The 22750-nt window shown below is 39.4% G+C and overlaps 1 protein-coding gene across 3 annotated transcripts in view; it reads left to right on the forward strand.

Annotated features, from left to right (window-relative positions):
* The first annotated feature begins 230 nt into the window (after positions 1-230).
* Positions 231-22750, forward strand: part of grik4 (glutamate receptor, ionotropic, kainate 4) — a 330883-nt gene continuing 308363 nt past the window's right edge. Inside the window, exon 1 of one of the 3 annotated variants that reach the window (XM_040008873.1) lies at positions 231-1028. The gene's annotated coding sequence lies outside the window, so the exon portion shown is untranslated. The remainder of the gene's footprint in view (positions 1029-22750) is intronic. The other 2 variants (XM_040008871.1, XM_040008872.1) reach the window with 2 other exon arrangements.

Below are 22750 nucleotides of genomic sequence, written 5' to 3' on the forward strand. Positions count from 1 at the left end.
GGCTTTTTTCTTAATCCTATTAATCCTGTCCGGTTTTAAGATTATATTAAAGCTAGAACATGAATAATATAGACTTTCCCCTCTTTTATATATGTTCCTGTAATGTCAGATGACCTTTTCTTTGTCATCTGTAGTTTGTGTTATTCTAGGTCCCCCCCCCCCCCCCCACACACACACACACTGCTATAAATACATTAAGAGTCAGGAGCATCTTCCTTTCCACGTCTGAGGACAGCACAAAAAAAATCCCCCCTCTGTGAACGTGTGCGCGGCAGCGCGTATGAGAAGAAGGGGAGACTTCGCCCGCACCTCTATCAGTCTGCCCTGCATCTTTCCACCGGACCGCAGTGGATACAGCCGACTGTACACGAGTGCGTCTGACATACAGCACAATGTAAAATAGGTGTTTTCTACAGAGAGGGTTTCACAGGTACGTTTGTTTGGAGGAGCACCGCACAAAGCGCGATCGTTCCCTGGCTTTTTCCTCCGCGCTCGCTCTTACCTCAGCCGCAGCCCCTAAGTGGGATGCGGGATACGCAGCATCACCGGTGCCGTTAGAATAATCCCAACAGATAAACCTTGCAGTTCAGCGGGCCTATCAGATTTTAAGGCAACTGGTTTTCTAAAGGCTGAGCAGGGAGAGTAAAACTGCTCGCTGGTGTGTGTGGGGGGGAAGAAAAAGACACTGCTTTTCTCCGGGAGATAAAGTGAGGAGGGATTTTCCAACTAACGGGGATGTGGCTGTTTTTCCACTGTCCTATAAAGCGGGAATGATTTGGTCATCCAAAGATCAGATTTAAACTGGACTGCTCTTGATCTTATCAGTAACGCATTTTATCTGCCCGTTTATCTGCCCTGGGAGTCTCGGTGGTGGAGGGAGACGCGGAGCAAGATCCAGAGAACTATACAGAGGAAAACTGAGTTACTCTTCAATTACGCTTTTTCTTGCAAATTGACGTATTTCTGGGCAGCGGACGTAATACAAAAGTAAGGGAGAATATTGGAAACGCAGACAAGACGCAGCACAGGTAAGGGAAACTGCTTATTAAGATGTGAAGAGAGCAATATATGCAGCAACAGAAACCATTCTTAACGGGTTTAACGGCAGTTGGGGGGAAAAAGCAAGAAGCTGTAAGATGCGGCAACGAATGACTAAACATTTAATGCTGCTGGATCTGTAGATGCAGAAGTTAAGGCACGGACTATTCTGTGGTCACTACTTAAACGGGGGATTTAACCTGTCTGATACCAAATACTTAAGCTGGCGATTTGTACCCTGTGAGTCTGTATGTTACTGGTTTTAATGAGCCAGTTGCGTTGGTGAACTGTAGCCTAATTGTTGCACGCTGGGCTGAATGGAAACTGTCCTTGTGCAGTAGTGACTTGAGAGCGCGGCTCAATAAGCAATCAAACATCATTTGCTGGATACGAGGCAGAAGTCGCAGACGTTTCAGTCGTGACGAATGACAGGAGAAAGTATTCACTTTAAGTGGGCTGATTCAGACCAAGTGTTAAATTCACCAAGGGTGTGATCAATAGGCTGGCTGCTCTACTCCAGGTAGATGCTGATTTATGCTCTTTACAGACTTGGAGTGATATACTTGTACTCGTTCGTTTTTTTGTTATTGTTTTATTTTTAATTACACGGGAATAAAGAAGGGACGGATGAACGTGAAGCTGAAATGAGATACACAGAGGGAGATGGCTAAAAAAAAAAACACACGCACTCATTTTTGGCTCCACCTTGTGGTTCAGTTTGGTGCCTGATTTTGGCTCTGCCCGTAGCATCCTCAGACTTCTTATGTTATTTATAGCATGATGGTAGAAAAAAACCCTGACTTATTATAGTCTCTTATAATTAATGTGATGTGCAGTGATGCAGTGCTTAATTGAAATGTGTGTTCGGTGTGACCAGAGATAATGGCGGGTCACAGTTACAAACAGGGTAAAAAAGAGCTGTTTTGCTTCTGTCCATTAAAGACTTCACAGTCTCCTCGTGTCACAAAGACAGGCGTCTATTTTCAATTCCACAGGTCTTGTGTTATGTGGCTTTGCCTTCCACAGCATCAATGCAACCCATTGAGAAGTAATTTATGATAAATTGTACTTTATTTTCTTTTAAAATTATATCATTTCTGCTGAGCTTTTTTTTTTTTTTTTTTTTTTTTGCCATTTTGCAAAAATAAAATAGTTCCTGAGAACTTGATTGGCAGGCACAAGGTAACCACCTGTTTGTGCCAGCTGATGTTTGCATTTCTGCAAGCTCAAGTACTTTTTGTTGATCTCAGAATGAGTAAATGCTTCATCCACAACCACAAACTGCTTAGCTGGCTCTCCCTCTTGTTATAAGTCAGATATTTGTGCAACAGAATCAATTTCACGTTCATAATTTTATCTGTAGCTTGGCAATTCAAGTTCACGGGATTTGGATACCAAGTGCTACAGCTGATGCCTGAAAAGAACACTTTAGTTTGACAGCCCATAACCGGGATTGGTGATACTCTTGGAAAGGTTTATATGTAATCACAAACTGAGTACATATGAACTATTTATTGAGCTGCAAGTTATAATTCAGATTTTGTTCCAAGCGATATAGTGTTTGGGGGCAGACAGTCATACAAATAACTGGTCAGTACTGCCAGGTAGCTAAATTATACATACACATCCACCCTAGACAGGTTGCCAGTCTGTCACAGGGCTGACACATGGAGAAACAGAAAGATTCACCTCTACAGCCAATTTAGAATCACCAACCTTAACTCTTGCACATCTTTGGACTGTAGAAGGAAGCACACAGGGGTACAGGGAGAACATGAAAACTCCACACAGATTGCTGTATATTACTTACTGTACAAAACTCTCGATCCACTGTGTGTTTTTCTGTCCAGGTATGCTTTTACTGCATAGCTGTGTGTTTGGGATTGTCATGCTGAAAAAAGTTTGTCACAGTCTGGCACTTTCCAGATGGTATTGCACGGTGGATTCAAATCTGATGGCACTTTTCTTTGTTCATAATTCCACCAATTTAGACAACTGGCTGAAATGTAGCACTCGCCACGATTTGCAGGTGGCTGTAGTCAGTCACTGTTTTACCTTTCTCCATACCCCCGTCATATAACAATTGACAAGAATTTGAACTTAAAATTTCAAATTTGGATTCATCACTCCATGAGACCTGTTGCCACTCATTTAGTCTAGTTGTTGTGTAATTTGGCATACTGCTGCTTTTTCTCCATTTCCCTTTCTTAAGAATGGCTTGTTGACAACCACCCTTCCACTGAGACCTGGTGAAGCTTAAGTGACTGTATCGGGTCTGATTTTTTCTTATGGACATGACTTTTAGACACTATTCATCTGCTCCAGATGAGATGCCTTTTTTTGTTCTTGAATTATTCACAGTTAAGTGTTAAGTGGCTTAAGAGACAGATATTTCCTCTAAAAAAAGGTCAGGTGCAAGGACTGAAAAAGGAAAAAACTTTGAAAAACATTCAGAAATGTTGGGGAATTACTGCTCAAGACCGCTTTACAAAATGACAAAAATGTATGCTTAGAAGTAATGAGAGGTGGCTCAGGATTTATTGCACAGATAACGACTGTCAAACACATGTACAAACCTTTAGACACTGATCTTCAGCTAAATAAAGCATTTATTAGTATACTTGGATTATAAACCTTCACACTTCATGTAAGTTCCACTCCTAGGCTTGGGGTATAGCATTTTCTCTAATTTGCTGTGGGTTTGTATCATTAAATCAAGCAGGACATGTTCAGGTGCTTTCAGCAGAGTATGTGTCATTTTCACCAAGATTATTTGAACACTTAAAAAGTGTGGTTGATATGCACATTTTGTTTGAAAAGCTTACTCCATTAGGCTAAATTTAGGAAAATTATGTTCAGCCTTCAGAATCAGAATCAGAATCAGAATACTTTATTGATCCTTGGGGGAAATTATTTTGTACTGGAGATGTATCCCCTCATCACCTGCAGACTAAAAGTTCAGTGTGAATCTAGTGAGTGTATGACTGCCTATTCGAACCTCATTTTAAACCCTAATGACTAAATTAGCCTGTAAGCATTCTCCTGGGCTAATGCTAATATTAGCCGCAATTAGCATCTCGCTAAACATTTAGCTAAATTTAGCAGCAAAGCTGCACATATTCTGACTACAGTAAATTTCATATATATAATTTATATGCTACCGTGGAAGGTTGTTCATTTTATCCAGTTTGTTTTTTATTGCCAAAACAATGCTAAAAGCTTTTAGGGATTAAAACAACCAACTGATGTTCATTAATTGTTGTTGTTGTTTGTTTTTTTTAACTGCCCTCTTATGCATACAAAGCAAGCTGAAACAGCTTCAGGTCTAGTGGAATTTATTTTGAGATAATCTTCTTACATTTCACCCTCACCTCTTCCTTTTAATCTTCCAACACTGCCAAACTGTATTCCTTTAGCCTCATATGCATGAAAAGCAAGCATATGTTGGGTATAATTTTGTTATGACTTGGTAGGACTTTAGTGGTGCCTTTAATTTATTTAAAGGAAGACCTGAGGTTTAAATGTCTCCATTTACTGTTAAGCTTAACTATCCACCTGTAACAGATTAAAATAAAAAAATAATTCAGTTTGGTTATATCCAACCCAATTCAGCTTCAGGTCTCCACAAACCAGGTTTTTCCAGGTCCCAGACCAGCTGCACAGGAGTGGCCCACAGGTAAAGTCTCTGTCACAGATGTTAGAAAGTGGGTGGGAGGATTCCACTTGGATTCTCACACAGATGTGGATTTCTATTTTTAGTGTCGTGGGTTAAGGCGTGATGGCTCTGTTTTTGTGTCGCACCAGGAGAAGGTGCGCATGCTGGTCAATTACACAATTTTATTTGGTCAAATTCAACTCCTCTGCTTGCGTTTGTAAATTTCATGGCTGTGCTTCATGGTTTCATTTCTGAGATGGGTGGAGTGCAGCTCACTTCACCTCTCGCTGGCTTCTATTTATTTGTTTGTGTTCTCCGGAGTTTGCTTGTTTGCGGCGGGGTGCGTTACAAAACAGTTCCAATGATTTTATAGTGCACCGCGGGGCAGTTTACAGCAGTTTTTCAGTATATTTTGGGTCTACATTGGTCTTTTGTTGCGGTGGAGACACACTGCAGACTTTAATTTTGACTTTTTACTGTCGATATATCTTATTGTTTGTTATGCACTTATTAATAGCTCTCACATTATCCATTTTATATGCATACCTCCTGTAATTTATGTAACATTTACAGCTGGGCCATGAGCCACATTTTTCTCACAGACTGTTATTCGCTGACCTCTAGACTAGGATAAGTGAATTTATGTTCTAACATGGGCTCCAATTACTGAAAAGCCGCCCCGGTTAGCTGCAGCACTGATAATGCTCTAGAAATTCCTAAATTAAGAATTTTGTAGTGATGAATATTTATGACTATGGTAATTCAAGGGCCTTCATTTGCTACAGCTTTTTAAAGGGTACACGATTACTAGCAAAACAAATAATGATTATTATGGTAGCAGTGCTGTAGAGGGAAGGGCGAACACCTCATTTGCAGAAACAAGAGCCTGCTATTTATTGAAATGTTCATTGTAATCTAACAGATGAACACGTCGGCACAAATGGATACAAATTCTGCTGAGAATTATTGTTATTGGATCGGTGAGAGGTCAGGCAGAGGAAGGAAGTACAGCATCTACTAAAAAATTTATTATCGTCAATTGGTGACCCATGTTTTTAATTTTTAAGAATTTCTGCTTTCACACACTGTGGTCAGTCAGTGTTTAAATCTACTGGGATGCTTGTGTTTGCTGTCCTTCTTGTTAGATACACAAGTTCATCTCCTTGTTAATGCAAATATCTGATCAGCCAATCACATGGTGGCAATTCAAAGCTTTTAGGCACATAGACGTGGTCAAGATGACCTGCTGAAGTTCAAATTGAACATCACAATGGGGAATGGTTGTTAGTCTGAGTATTTCAAAAGATGCTGATCTTCTGGGATTTTCCTGCACAACCATCTCTAGGGTTTCCAGAGGATGGTCTGGAAAAAGAGAAAATTTTCAGTCAGCTGCAGTTCACAGAGGTCAGAGGCGAATGACCAGACTGCTTGGAGCTGATATGAAGGCAACACTAACTCAAATAACCACTAGTTACAACCGAGGTATGCAGAAAAGCATCTCTGAATACACATGTTCAGACTGGAAGCAGATGTATTAAACAGCAGAAGACCACACTGGGTGCCACAGCTGTCAGCTTAGATAGACAATAGAAGGTTGTCCAACTGATGGGTCTTAATGTCTGTTGACACATTCGTATGGTAAGGTCAGATTTTGCTAAAAACAACATAAAAGCGTGGCTCCATCCATCCTATGAGGGATATTTTCTTGGCACACTTTGGGCCCATTACTACCAAATGAGAATTGTTTAAATACCCAAGTAATCTTATGACCATGTCCGTCCTTTCACGACCACAGTGTGGCATTCTTATGATGGTTGCTTGCAGCAGGATAATACTCTTTGTTAAAAAGCTCAAATCATCTTAAACTGGTTTCTTTAGTGTGACAATGAGTTCATTGTACTCAAATGGCCTCCACAGTCAACAGATCTCAACCCAAGAGCACCTTTTGGATGTGGTGGAACGTGCGACGCTGTCATGTCAATATGGAGCAAAGTCTCTGAGGAGTGTTTTCAACAGCTTGTTTAATCAATGCCATGAAGATTTAAGGCAGGTCTGAAAGCAAATCTGGTACTGGTATGGTGTAACATAAAACTATGAGTAACTGTTGTTCAGTGAAGTGAGGGGTATCACAGATGTTTGGGTATTCATTTTCATTTTGTTTACAGGTGCGTTGCATACTGTATTTTATACATGACCCAGCCCTCATGGTTTGTTTGATGGTGCTTTTGAGGTCTTAGCTGATTATGTTGAAGGTTAATTATCATCAGGTACTCTCTGCCTCTGAGTGAGGGGACAGAGTGACAATCATTAGTCCTTAACAAAGTCTCTTTTCCTGCGAGTAGGAAGGAACAGCGCTGTCGTGCTCTGCATCTGCCTCACTTCATTTAGTCTTCACTGCAGCTTGCTCACACACACACACGACTGAATGCTCACACATAGTTGGTATGCATTAAATATGCATTTAAAAGAAAAGAAAAAAAGGTTAAATATTGTCTGTCAGCTGAGGAGACTTCCTGTTTTCATTCTTGGAGCCATGGGTCATGTTTAGCATATTCATTGTGCTAATATGGCTGGTGGAGTTGCTCACTCAAGGTTACATTAACAATGTCCTTCTCATGGTAAACACAGCATTCTAATGGCACTCAGGTATTCCTCTCCACTTTTCTAATTTCCACCCATACTAGTGAGCAGTAGTCAAGGCACTCACCTCAGTGCTTTTGAGTATAGATCCACAAAATTATTGAAGTTGGAGAAAAGTCACTTACCAACTACTTCTAGTACGGTACACTGCCTTTTTCTAGTTTCTAGTTTTTTTTGGACTAGCTTCCCTCATTTAGCTTCTCTCACTCATCATTTTAAGTTAAACTTTACTCGGGCTGAGAGCAAGATTAAATTCCCATTTTGCCGAACTTGATCATTCAATCTGACATTTTCTCTTTATGTGTGACAAGATGTATTTTGCTTAGTTTTGCCGTCTAATGTTCTTCTTCAAACAAAGCAGAAGCTGCGATAATTGTTTGTTGAAGTGACTAACACAGGATCTTCTACTGAAGAAACATCGATTTAAGGTTTATTTACAGAAAGTGGTGTAAAAAGATTTCTTCAGATTGATATTTTTCAAGCTAGTGACCATTGGTCAAAAGGGACAGAATACCCTGGACAGCACATCAGCTCAAACTAGTGAGGTTTGGTCAGAGATTCAGAGGTTTGGAACCAAATAGATTTGTTGTTATTTACTTACACGATACACCATAATGGAAGTATTAAACTCTTGTTTAGCCTGTGAGTAAGCCAACTTAAAGAGAGAACATTATTGATGGTGTCATTGATCTCTGTGTGTTAGCTTACAGAACAAAGATAGCTCTCCAAGCCAATATACACTTTGTCTTGTAATTACTAAATCTAACTACTTAAGGCACTTTGGAAAGTTTTGAGGTTAATCTTAACTTTGTCACCTAATTTCAAAGAACAACAACAAAAGAACAACACGATCAGCTTTCCAAATTTGTAACTTCTAAAATCATAGCTTTAGGCCTTAAGATTCACTTGACAATATGAAACCTGGTGGTTATTTCTCGCTCTTTCTGACAATTATTTCTGAGATGAATAGCGTGTCTTTATTTTGTCATCCAAGCTCCCACCAGACAGCATAGACTTAATTAAGGTAATAATAGAAAGTCAAGATTTAGTCAAACAGATTTATATTCTGTCAAAACAAAATCAAGGTCACAGTTAGAACAAAAACAACTATAATAGACAAATTTTGCTGCCAGGGCGCCGGAGGAAAGCCCAATTTGCAGCCACCTTTGCAGGGATCAAAGGTCATCATACTGAGTCACATTCTGTAAGCGTGGAGCCTTCAGCTCAATTTCATGGACTTTCCAAGTGAACACGCAGGAAAAAAGCAATGAATCTTTTAATTATGGCTCACAACATGCTGTTAACTGCTGTGTAGTGAGATTTTATAGTGAAATGAGAACTGTAATTATAGATGACATAAAGTAATTAGGAGGAAACAGCTTGTGAGTAGCCTAGTTCATACAGTATCCTATGATTGGAGATTTCCATCTATACTTAAAAATACAACACCTCTCTTACTCGTACTACACAACTGTCTGGACACCTTTCTTGTGCCTGTGAAGACAGCAATCATTGATTTTTATACTATGCCCTTTAGATGTAATCTCTTTATGTAAATTTTCTAACAATGTATACTGTGGGTATACATTCAGCCCTATTTTAAAAACACCTTAGTGTTTCCCTAGCTTTCAAGCGAGGGGAGACAAAAGACAACGTTATTTGAGTCGATGAGAACTTGATTGCTTACTGTAAGTTCAATAAAAGTTTCCCAACAACAGATAATCTAAAACAAAAGCAGGACAGACGCCGGCCCCAGACATCTGAAAGTCTGATAGCAAAGCACCAGCAGCTCTCCTGCTGTGTTACAGCTGAACCACTCGTCAAGCACAGGAGGACAGGCTTTGACCCACGATTCATTTAAGAGGCGGAGGAGGGATAACAGTTGTTATTAACCCAAACGGTCCAGTTTTTATTGATGTAGAACACAAAACACTTAAATTACAGAACATATAAAACTCTTTTGTCCACCTCCCGTGGCTTCCTGTGGCTTTGACAGAATAAACGAGAAAATACAAATGCACAAAGGTTATTTTTTGAATATTTTCAGTTTTGTTTATCGTTGCTGTAAGTGATTCTTCACATTTTCCAAATGTGGAGTCTACACAGTAAATAAAGAAGGTGTTGTACTATTTGTATCGCAGCCTGTGTCTGTGCATTATGCTTGTAATTGGTGGCTAGCATGGATATATAAACACAAACTTGCTGTTGGCAAACTTGCTTGCTTTCTCTGCCAGCGCCACTAGCTTACTTTACTTACTTTGAAATCAGAACTGGCCTTTTTTAAAAGAAACTTTTATTGTTTCAAGTTGCTAAATGTTAGAAATATGATCAAATGGCTGGGGCCATAAAGTGTTTGCATGTTCTCCCTATATCTGCATGGGTTCTCCAGCTTCCTCTCACACTCCACAGACATGCTATCAGTGGGGTTAGGTTGTTTCACTGGATTTACATCCTATAGGTGTACCCAGTGAGTGTATTTTCTAAGCTAAATCTTTAGCACACATTCCTAGGTTTCAAATAAGTCAATCGCGAGCCATGCTTTCTGTTGATCTGTTTGCTTAAATCTATCTATTGGAAAGATTTCTATAAAGCCAGACGAATGAATAAATAAACAGTGAAACTATGTAATAAAGAAAAAGAGTTATAGAAGGAAAAGTGCTAAAGAGAAATTTCTGAGTATATTGTGAATAAATACTAGGCTGAGCAAACACGGTATTACATCTGCAAGGGCCATTTGCGAGGCGCTGACAAGAAAAAGTGAAGTATGATTCATCATCTCGTTGCGTTCTTGATCAATTGATGGATTGGACAGGGGAGCCCAACTCTCCAAAGTTGTGAAGGTTAACCAGCTGCCACACATCCATCGTTTAGCCTTTGAAGCCTTCACGCAGCAACTAGAGATAGTGAAAGTCAAAGACATGCCATTTACTCGCATGCTGTTGTACTCAATGGGGTGTATGCACAAGGCGTTTGACAACCTCAGAATACACGCAAGATAAATCCTCCTTCAGATTCTCCTCAGCGTTTTCACAATGTAACAGCAGGAAACGCTGAACATGAGAGACCTACTCTAAAAACATAATCATTAGGGATAAAAGCTGAACAGGCTGCACAGAAATTTAGGGTTTTTTTTTGCAGAACATTTCTGTTCTACTCGTGTCTTTGTGGCCCAGCTGCAGCAATGCACTAAAAAGTGCCATTTCGTGTATGTATCTGTGCATGCACTTCACTTAACCTTTTCTATTTAATCAGTTTTCTTACAACAGTTTGCCCATCTGTGAGCACAGTGTGACTTTGAGAGCAGTGCATCTGTCTGTCTGTGATGATCCATATCAACTGCGCTGCTTGTCAACTGTTTAGACAGTGATGAATGAGATGCAGAATATGTGCAAAGCAGGCGGCCACAGATAAAACGCTTTCAAGAATCGAGATCTACCTGTTGTGAATAGGAAGGAGAAAACCTGAATGGATACAGCTCATTTATATGTGTGTGTGTATATATGAAGTACCGCCACAGTTTTTACATCCATAGCAAGCTAGTTCTAAATCAAAGTTTAGATCAAAGAGTGCGTTTCCTAACTAGGAAGTCGCAGGAATTCAAAGCTATAACTGTCAACTTCATTGCCTAAGTTAAATGAAGTGAAAGAATTACTCTGCAAGCGTTGATTTCATAGGCTATGACAACTGTGGGTGGCAAACCCAGTCAGTTGCAGCCATTTAATAAATGTTAATTCAGTGAGTTGGCTCAAGTACAAACTGCAAATATTGGCTGTCTGGTACTCTCAGTCAGAGCACTAGTTACTGATTGTCAATACGAAATACGCGCTCACTATCATTTTGATTATTATAAATAGATGCTCTAATTTACTCTCTCTTTATATTAGTTATTTGTCTTTATTCGTTTTAATAGTAGTTTTATTGTCACTTCTTTTTATATATACTGGTAGTTATTACTTCTTATTTTCTCAGTCTACTTTCCTTGTGTGTGTGTTTTTTGACACTTTCTTTCTAAACAACAGCAAAAAAAAAAGTCGGCGTCATGGTGTCCACCTGTGTCCCCATTAGCTCCCAATCAATGCTTTGTATATATAGCCTTTTATTTTCCTGCATTCTCAGGTTTTGCTCAAGTTGTGTTTAAGTACAAGCCGTGCTAATTAAAGCTCACCATTTATTTGCATTCAGTTTGTGTGTGCATTCTCATTAAACATAACAATTGGTCTCTGTCTAGGTTGAGGCATCCTAGTGTCAACGAGTACCTACGAGGAATTTTTAAAATAGCCTTTTACATCAGGAAGCTTTTAGTCTTTTTATAAAACCTTAATGGGAGTCATTGGAGGACAGTATAAAGGCTGTGTATATAGTAGGTGAGTCCCCGGCACTACAAAGCAGAATTTAAGCCTTAAATTTAAGCCCAGGTTTGGAGTGTCATAAAGGTGCTTTACTTTTTAATGGGGTGCCATGGTAACTGCTGCAAACCTAACCTTCTGCAGGCTAGGTTTGAGATAAGAGAGTATCACTGTTCACCGAGCAATCGTTTCTCTGAAAAATACTGTCACTGTTCATGGAAGAATAGAACAAGATGATAAATCGTTTTTAGAGACTGTCAAAAGTTGTCCTTCCCTTGATAAGCTTTGGCGAGAGCATTCTCAGGAGCAGTTTTACATCTTGCTTTTTTAGTGTTGGCTATAATTAATAGTTTATTTTCCTATAAATAAGCTTTCAAAAATACAAATACTTCTCATGTAAAATGTACTTACAGGTGTAAATGATGTTTTTGGAGTTATTTGCTGTAGTTGAAAGACAAAATGCTAAAATTATCGCCATGAAAAACACTTTATTTATGTAACTCATTATTATCACTGCCCCATTATAAAGACACAGGAATGAATATGTCTAATAACAGACACAGTCAGGACTTTTTTGCTTTTCTTTACAGACTAAATTTCTACTTTTCTAGTGATGCTGACCAAACCGTGATTCCCGTGCACATACATTAATATGGAGCTGTTCCCATCACAGATATTCACGCATCATTACTTTGGCTGAAACAGCCGTGGTGTGGTATATATTATGTAATCCACCTCTTCATATGTTTTTTTCCAATTTTCCAACTTTATCTTTGTAAAAATATTTAAATCTACTGCCAGTACAGCTGTGTGTGTTTGTGGTTGCTGCTGTGACAGCCCCATTTATTTGAATGCTTGGTGTATTGAAAAGCTCTGGGTTGATAAATCAAATAAAAATGACCTTAGGGTGACAGCTTAGCAGAACTGCCGGTGTTGGGGTGAGAGAAGTCAAATGAAACTCTCAGTGAGGGTTTTGTTTCAGCTTTTATCAACTTTTATTATCAGATTTAATTTTATATTTATCTGTTAAGGTTTTCAATTAATAAACTGTCCGTGGTCTCTTAAAGCTGCCTCCTCAGCTTTAAACATGGCATTGAAAAAAATTCATCCAGACCCTTCCTGATATACTAAAGGCCTAATTCAAAGCCTTCTTTTATCGCTAAACTATTCTAAAAGTTGTTGGAGCACAACTCAGGAAAGTTTTGCAGAAGCATAATGTTCTTGATAAATTTCAGTGAGATACATTACACTTTAAGTCTTCCTTAAAGTCTCGAATGACCTAATGTTGCCTGCAGATAACGGTGACTGCTCAGTCCTTGTTTTACTGGCCCCAAGCTAAGCCTCTGCTACCGTCAACCATCAGATTTTAATTCACAGGATTTCCGGGCCAGGTCTGGATTAGCTTACTTTGAACCTTTCCAACCTTTTTTTAAAAAAAAAATCAGATTTGTCTGTCATGTGATGTGGTGTCCCACAAGGATCTCTTTTTTCATTATATATTCTCCCACCAGGTCATGTTATCAGTAGCTTTAACATAACTTCTCATCATTTGCATGATGAGGGCATTCAACCATACCTTTCTTTTAAAGCCTCATGAACTGAATAAATTACCTATTCTAAATGCAATCAACGATTAGACTGCAAATAACTTTTTGCAGCTCAAAACAGACATAGACAGCATCACTACCCAAGTCAGACTGAGATTGCAGTCTTTTTCTTCCACTATAGATGGTAATGTGCAGAACCTTGGGGTCATTTTTGATCATTTTTATGAGATTTGATTCTCACATCAAGATTTTAACCCACTGTTGTTTTTGTTTGATCTAATAAATACTGCTAAACCCAAAACATGAATTGGAGATGCTACATACTTTCATCTCTTCACATTTTCGATTATTGTATCAAACTCTTTTCATGTCTGATCAAAGTATCTATTAATCACTTCCAATCTGTCCAAAAGGCTACTGCAAGGCTTCTAGCTCCCATAAATCATCACAAGTTATCACATAACGCTTTTGCACTGGCTAAATGTCAAGCTTAGATGTCATTTTAAAATTTTGTTTTTCACTTTTACTGCCTTCTTGGGTTGGGGCACCAACTACATTATTGAATTACTACACCCCAGTACTACAAGTCGGACTCTTAGCTCCTCAGATATGGGCCTTATGATACATACCTGATTTAAGCTGTGCACAAACAAATACCCACAAAGCTTAATGAACTTTATAAAAGAACAATGCATCAAAATTCCTTCACAACCATGTGAGAGAAAGTCATACAAAAAAAACCCAAAACAAAACTCTGTTACTGTTGCAGAAAGTGGTTTTACGAGCGACTAAATCATAGGTTGTACTTTTCACACACTTTAATTTTTCACACACAGTTTCTGCATTTTATTAAATAAATAATAACAGCACAATATTTCACATATTGTTAGTCTGAGGTTGTATTTATGTAATTTTAAGACCTGGTAAGGACCCTTTGAATTAACAGAGAGAGCACTTTCTTTTCTTATAGCATGGAACATCTGAGTTAGAAGAGAGATGAAACCTAAAACAGATAACTTACTTCTTAAAGAAAAAAAAAGGACTTACTTAGATTGAGGTTAGAAGGGCAATCTTCTTTTATTTTCACTCTTAAGTCCTCATGTACTACTCAGTGGCATGCAGTGTACAAATTAGATGGCACATTGATCATTTTCTTTCAAGGTAAACTAAAGCTGTTGCATTGACCTGGGCAGTATGCAGTCATTTATTAACACAGTGTCACAAAGCTCTTTAGGTCACTTTAGTTCAGGATGGATTTCCAAGAGCACGTCTATAACGGGTTCAGAAATGGCCTGAGACACTCATAAAGAAGGAGAGATGCATAATTTCTCTTTGTGCTATGCTGAGCCAGATAAATGGCTTTCTTGTGTTAGCCTCATCCTCATTATTATGCTACAAGGGAAGTTAGATTTTCACTACTACAAATCAATAACACATTAAAGTTGGGAACCAATAAAGGACATACAAGTGGACTGAACAAATCTTGCAACACTTTTTTTTTTGAGGTAATCATCCATGATTAACCTCTAATTTCACGGATGGCTTAAACTGCCAGGGATTTGTGTTTGAGATGAGCACGGTGTGGTGTCATTTGCATGACTGAGCTCCTCTCAATCATGCAAATGACACCAACCAGACAATTTTAACTCAAGCCAAGTTAAGTTAGAAATGAATATAAGAGCTCATTCAAAGCATGATTCAACAATGAAAGCATGTCCATTATTAAAATGTTAGCCAAAGGTAAAGTTGCTTGCTAAATGGAGTTCATCGGCGGATGTGATTTGGAAGAAAATTTTGCCACTTACCGAGTTGGGTTGTCAGTAAATAGAAGTAAAAAGACCTTGAGGTGTGCTTTTCAGTTTTAAACACTAGTTTGCTTGAATCCACAACTTTTAGCCTTTGGGTTATAGCTGCACTGGTGGATTTGTTGGAGTTGAATTAGCAAATAAATTAACTTTACTGACCCTAACATAGCACAAGGACAGGGTCTACACAAAAGCAGGCTGCAACTTTGACTGTCAGACTGGGTATGTGTCAGCTGTGATGGGATTAAGTTTAAAGCCCCTTTCAGACGTGCACTACTTTCCATTTATCTGAAGGCATCTGAACATCTCAGCTTCATGTCTGAATGAACACCCTGTTCATTTTTTCATCATAATAGTTGTGACAGCACAATTCCTTGGTCATACCTAAATCTGAAGTCATGTTGTCACATTATTGCAGCTATGCCTGAGTCTCCCCTGGATCTTGAATTGCTCAGCTTGGAGAATGAAACAATAATGAACTGAGGGAGGAAAATGTAATTTTTGAGTCGATTTTATACGAATAACATCAGAAAGGGGCACAATGTGTGCCTTAACTGTGACTGAAAGTGAGAGAGTTGCGAGGCACATTAGCAATGTATTGTGCTAAATATCGCATGTTAATTCTGAAATGTAACTATTATTTGCATGTTCTATTTAATGTAATGTTAAATGTAACAGTCAGCATTACTGAACATGACACCCCAACGGATGTAACCCAGGGCTTATAAGGACATTGCTGAAAAGAGGGCTCAGAGGTATTCAGTAGTTTGGAGATATTTTGATTATTTGAGTAGTGTCTTGATGCATGCTCAGCCATCCAGGTAAAGAAAACCCCCAAAAGTTGATTCTGTTCATCTGAATGTAGCATTTTCAGTGGGAGAAAAGAGTTCAGTCAGACTGAAGAAGTCGCTTGGATGAGTGACAAAACATTTTTCCCACTGAACTTTCTGGGAAGTAGATTAGTGCGCTGCAAACTGAGTCAAAAGCATGTTTCCACAAAGGCAGGTAACATTTTTTACCATTTGAAACTTTGCCATCATTGCTCAGGGCTGTTTACCTGTACAATTCATTGCAAGCGCAATGCAAGATTCTTTCGTAATGTCTAGTCCTAACTGGATTGAAAACCAAAAATAAAAATATATTTCCAGCTTTTTTTAGAGAATGCTGAAGGTCGGACTAGAGGATAACATGGAGAGAAGTGACTAATGTGGTCTCATATTGTCTCAGTATTGACAATATTGGTGAAGACATGCTATACAAATAATGTATATTAGTGGATGTTTTAGATATTGTATGGAAGGTGGCAGGACATCTCTCCCGTGCCACTTTGCCCTTAAACCGCTCCTTCCTCCTTTACTGCGTCAGTTAAAATTTGCTCCTTTATATTTCTGATTTTCAGGGTCATTGTTAAGCAAACACTTACACCAAAAAAAGAAAGAAAAACCTAAAACATTGACTGGCGCTTTCCTGTGAAAGAAAAAAACGTCAGTTCGTGTGGGCATCTAATGAAAAGAAGAGGCTGTTAGTAGATTGATTTTTTTGAGCTTTCCAAGTTTTTGTTAGTGCAACTTTCTGATCAAGGTGTTTGCCAGGTGAACAAGTCTGAACATGTTTCCCAGTGAAGACCTCTAAAACTAAAGCGTTGCAAAAATAAAACTTTGGCTTGTGCGTTGTAGTCGGTGATTGCCTCTTTATGACACTTGTTGCCATAGCAGCCAGTACCTACCTACTATTTTGTGTCATTCGAGAGATGAGCCACAAAATCTTAACTTAACATACAAGCCCATTTATATGTATACACAGGGGAATTAGGCCCCCCTCATATTGTCAGTTTGTGGTTATTGTCTAGTTAGGAAATATCATGGATAGGTGAAAGTATGCCGAACCATAGATGTATATACATATATATTCAGACACAAAGAGCAAAGGTTTTTGCTATCCAGCCAGCAGTACCAGCTGTGTATAGGCAGACACAACATACATACACAACAAGTAACCAGGGAAATAGACAAATCTGAGAACACATGTTTTATTTGCTGTGAGGGAATGTGTCTGGCCTTGCTTGTGCTGGGTAAACACAACTATGGGTAGTATAAAAACTGGACAAATACGCATTGCCTCAATTTTCAATCTTTTACTAACTTTTACTTGTGACGAAAAATAAACAGTTTTATTAGAACTTAGCAGAATAGTAACTCTGGCCATATCCACACTCTTCTCTCCATTTTGGCCTTCCGTCCACACTGAGACGGCGTTTTTGGTCAAGGAAAAATGAGCTTTTTGAAAACTCTCTCCAAAGTGGATACATTTGAAAATGCAGTTTTTGCGTGGCAGTGTGGACTGCAAAAACGGAGGCTTTCGAAAACTATGACACATTTTAGTCATGTGCTGCAGTCATGTGACCAATTCAACTAAGATGGCGGAGGGCATTATACAGCAGGTGTTTTGTTTGCTGTCAATTTTGACAGCCCTATTAAAGATTAATATCAGTTTGCACATGCTCCAGAAGTACATTGTACATGCAATGTTTACTCAGAGCTGTTGTTCAGCAACTTTCTACTCCACCTCATTGTCAGTCCATTTAAAAAACTCGGTGCTTTTCCTCGTCATTTTTCCACGACGTTTCAAAGAGCCGGAAAGTAAATAAACGGAAGACGGAAATTACCCATCGTCTTACGTTTCATGCATGCGCAGTACGGGAACGTAAGCGTTTTCAGTGTGGACGAACAACTCTCGGAAACGGTTGAAAAAAATAGTGTGGATGCGGAGCGTTTTTAGAGGAAAACGCCGTTTTCAAATTTATACGGAAAAGTGTAGACGTAGCCTCTGATTACTTAAATCCATGACTCAACTGTTTCATGTGGCTGACCTTGTTAAATGTTAAAAGTTTGAGTATATTTAAGTTAACTGAGAACAAAGAAGTACAGGTAAGATTTTTTTGATAAGAAAGGTTGAATGACGCAACTTTTCCTCGATATGATGATTAGACTCAAGATGAAGCTACATATCATCCCAGTGAAGGTAGGATGTAGGACAGAACCCCTTGGAGTCTAGACTCTGGTGGTGGCAGGGGAAAAGCAGATGGAGACTTGGACAAGGATCTCCATCTGGACAGGATGAGGAGGAAATGAGGAGGAAACGGGTCACACAAATGACAGTATGAAAGGCAGATTGATTAAAGAGCTGTGAGATTTAAAGCATGTGGTATAGAGGTGAAATACAGATCTTCCTTATTGAATATACTCAGAAGCTTCATGTGTACCTTACAGTTATGTCACTGTAGACGGACAGCTTATCAATCGTGTTATTATTCATGTTATCATTTGTGTCGTTCTAATCTTTATATAAATTTCCAGGTTTGAAATTCTACTTCAACCCTACATGATGATGATAGTAATAGTGAGCAAAGGCATGTTTTATACCTTTTTATTTAATGACACTTCACCAGTGTATACAGCCATGGCAATGATATGTGCGATCACTTAACAAAACGATTAGCCAGCACAAGAAATACTAGGTGATTAAAACAATTATTCAAATTTTATGAATAGTGTACTGTTGTGTAACCACAAGTGCAGTGTATACAGTCTCTTCTGGGTTCAAGCACTCACGAATGACCACAAAAAGTGGAATAGATGACATTTGGAAAGCCAACCAATGCAATTAGGCCGAATTTTGAAAACGTAATTATGTGTGTAAGTTCCATCAAATTACTGGCATTTTTCCACTCTTCCTGAATACATGCTGTATAACCTTTCAATAGATTTTAAAAACAAGTTCATTTACCTGTTACTACCACACACCAAATCCGGTCGTTGGTACTTGCTGGCTTGTGCAGCCACAAGATAACAAAAGCTCAACACTGCACCCAGCATCCTGGAGCACTTCTGTTGTCTTTTGTACGTGTTTTGAGTTTTTATGTGCTTCGGAGTTTGTACGTGTTTTTACGTGTTTTGGAGTTTGTACATGCTTCAGAGTTCGTACGTGATTTGAAGTTTGTATGTGCTTTGTCTCTAGGGGCCACCGTAAGGGGCCACCGTAGAAAACAACACAAAACACTGCAAACCACAACACAATTAAATATAAATTATAATATGAAAACAAAAAGAACATGCATATTCTCTGTCATATGGGCCTGCATGAATAAACTTTCTGAATCCTTTATCATCCGCAACTGAAAATAGTTGTGGATGATTACTATACCTTTCTAATGTGATGTTGTTGTCCCTGGCTCTCTTTCTCTCTCCGTCTGGCTCTGTTCCTGTGCTACTGAGTGTAACTACCGCCCCTCCCCCCTCTGCCCAGCATAAAGCACAAGGCTCACGTGCACAGTGAAGCGGAAAAAAAGTGCGAGAGAGAGGCTGAGAGAAAGAAAGAAAAAAAAAACCACGTGACGGCTCGCAATAAGGAGCCGGCTCGCGTCGTTCACGTCAAAGAGGCGGCTCTAAGAGCCATTTCGTTCGCGAACGACCCATCACTAATATATATCGCACACATCTTCTGTCCTTGCAGTAAGAAAGAGTCCAGCATATCTCTGGGGTTTGGGCTTGTGGAGATAACCCTTCATCCACGTCATTCACATCCACTCAACTTTCTTTTTTGGAGACTGTCTCCTCCAGACATGGGATATTTTTAGAAAAATAGATGCAAAAAGCTTCCACTCTTAAGTTCAATGAGTTACTCAATCACAGGGACCGCATAAGTGTGGCTGACCATTGCTTGATTTACTGACTCTTCAGGCTAGTGAGTTACAATGACTTAGAGTTTCTTTCTCATCAGCTCTCACCCTTGCCTCTTCCATACCTCTTCCACAAGTTAAACACACTTTCTTTTTTCTGCAGATGGCACAAAATATTTTGTGCAAGTGTGTGATTAGCTGTCGTCTATTCAGTCTCTTTTTGTGTCTGGCCATTACCAGAAGATACTTGGTGTGACCAATGACCATAAAGCTATTGCCAGTGTTTTCAAGCTGTTTCATGAAGCAAATATACACAAAATGTACTTTTTTTTTTTTTTAAAAATGCATTTTGGGAAATGTTTAAGCGAGCATAAAAATTGAACTTCGACTTCTCTGAACATTAAGATAACCGACCCCAGTTCTGCTTTTCCAGCCAGTTAATTTTTGCATGGCCTGACATGCAAAATGGCTGTGCTATTTTTAGGCTTTTTTGATCTCTCGCTCTCTCTATTTAGTGCCATTTCTCTGCAAATCTGATAGAAAGCCTAGAAACCATCAAGAAGGGCATGCAGTCACTTCTTTTCACACCTTTTACACGGAAACATTGCCTCAGTTCACATCTGCGCTATTCATATATTGAAAATAAAGTGAGAACAGAGCTTTAAGGTCAAGCAAGCTTATCACATCTAAAATGCTATTAACACCCTTACTGTCATCTGCTGTGCTCATCAGAATGGAATGAGTTCACAGATTACACACAATCCTAAGGCGTTCGATTTGAGTTCCCTGACGGAGTGAGTCTCTCTTCTCCATTCCAAATCTCTCAAGTACCTCCGTAACCCCCTGAGGAGGCCCCCATCTGAATACTGATGTATTCATTCTTCACGTCAGAACACAGTGAAGAGCCATAATCCCAAGGCCCCTGCGCAAGGACGTCCTCCTTGAACCATAATCACCCTTACATCTCTTATCAGCCCCAGCCTGGAGAACATGATTAAAAAGTGGCCAGGACATACTGCCTCTGCACCTGGGATATGATTAGTCTTCCCTGCCGCATGTCAATCAAGCTGAGAGGTGCAGATTTGCAATGACTCGTGACCCCGACCAATTAGAATGACTGGAGAGTCACATAGCATATGCTGTACATTAAGTGGACCTAGCAGAAATAGCCAAATTGCACAAAGCTACAGGTGTGTGTTGATGAAGACACAGCTCTACACTTTTGACTACACTTCGGGAGACAGGCTGAAATCAGCCGCAACTGATCAGTTTCTATTCAATTCAATTTTATTCATATAGTGCCAAATCACAACAACAGTTGCCTCAGGTGCTTTATATTGTAAGGTAAAGACTGTATAATAACAGAGAGAAACCCCAACAATGAAACCACCCCCTTTGAACAAGCACTTGGCAACAGTGGGAAGGAAAAACTCTCTATTAACAGAAGAAAGAAACCTCAGACAGAACCGGCCTCAGGGAGGGGCAACCATCTACCGTGTCCGGTTGGGGGTGAGGGGATTAGTGGCAAACAAGTGAGGCCCAAATCTGTAAGGAAAACCAGGATAAGGCAGAGGAGAGTTGAAAGAAATTAAAGCGAAGGAAGCAGACAGAGAGAAGGAAAATAAAACGGTGCAGGGCGCGCCACCGTGCAACCAGATATAGCTAGGGTTAGAAACCTGGAAAGCATAGTCACTCAGCATTTCTCCTGAGGGACACGTGAAACTACAGACATTGAAACAGTAAAACTCGCGAAATGGAAATCAGAACGAAGGAGGGAAGAGAGGCAAAACGGAGAATAACACCAGGAATCGTTCCGATGTATGTTTTTCACATCGTGTCTCCGAGGGAGTTTTGGTCCATCTTTTGCACAGCTTCACGTTACACCAGGAGCATTTTAAGAGCGCTGCATTCTGCATGGGGTCTTTTAGTTTTTGAAAATTGACAGGTTCATTATGCAGTTCCTTAGTCTGACTTCCCACCCTCCTGCTGCATGTGGAATTGCAAGCTTAGTATTGAGTAGATGAGATCAGCTCCTATGGTCACATCGGGTCTAGAGTCCAATGCAGTTGTGCCCCAAGTATTCACAGCATAAGACAATGAATGAGCTGCAGAACAGCAACCGCAAGAATGGCAGTGTACTTAAGACCACCATGTTTAGCTTTAGTTTTAGTTTTAGTAGTAGGACCTGACCTGATCTGAGGGGTTTTTTGTTGTTGCTGTTTGCTTGTTTTACCCCTATGGATTAAATGGGCCTGAAGAATTTATTGTGCACCGGTGTCTCCCTCAGTCTGCATGGAGCATCCAACTCTACTGGGAACGGCTTCCAAGACAACAGGTTGGACTTTAATAACAGCAACACAATAAATATACAGTATACTACTCCGATTGTTTTGCTGTGTCCAACAAAAAAGGCAAGTGTACTTCTAATATTCATCTTAAAGAATTTAAGAGAGGAGGTGGTCTGGCAATAAGAGGAAGAGCAGAGTATTAAGCAGAGAGCACGTTTCTTGTCTGCAGCACTATAAAATACCTATTTGGATATGATTCAAAAGATAATATTGATGTTTGATAAAATTCACATTCACAAATCAAAGTGAAGTGCAAGGCTGTCAGCCGAGCTGGCTGGCATACAGGTCGGAGAGGGGGAATTAGGAATGCACGGAGGGCTGGTTCACAAGATGGGGAGCTTTAGGAATGATGTACCAGGATCAATTCTAACAATGTTCATTTTCTGCATGCACCATTGGGAAACATAGTCAAACAGAGATAGATTAATATGATAGTCTTCAGGCCTGAGACCTGGAGTGGAAAACTTGAGTTTTCCCTGAATAAATATTAATGTAATGCGATATTGTACTATTTACCGACTCTGTGCATCTCACATCATAGTGCGTGTAATGGTTTTTATTATCAGTACATGGACGTTATCACACTTGTAATAGAAAAGGACTTCTTCAATCACCAATGGATACACTAAATACAACTAGAATCAGCAGTTTTCCTTCCTTGTAGGTTAACACTCAGATGCCTATGCTGAATGT

This window comes from Simochromis diagramma, unplaced genomic scaffold, assembly GCF_900408965.1.
Source record: "Simochromis diagramma unplaced genomic scaffold, fSimDia1.1 OVJJ01000344.1, whole genome shotgun sequence".
Taxonomy (NCBI): Eukaryota; Metazoa; Chordata; class Actinopteri; order Cichliformes; family Cichlidae; genus Simochromis; species Simochromis diagramma.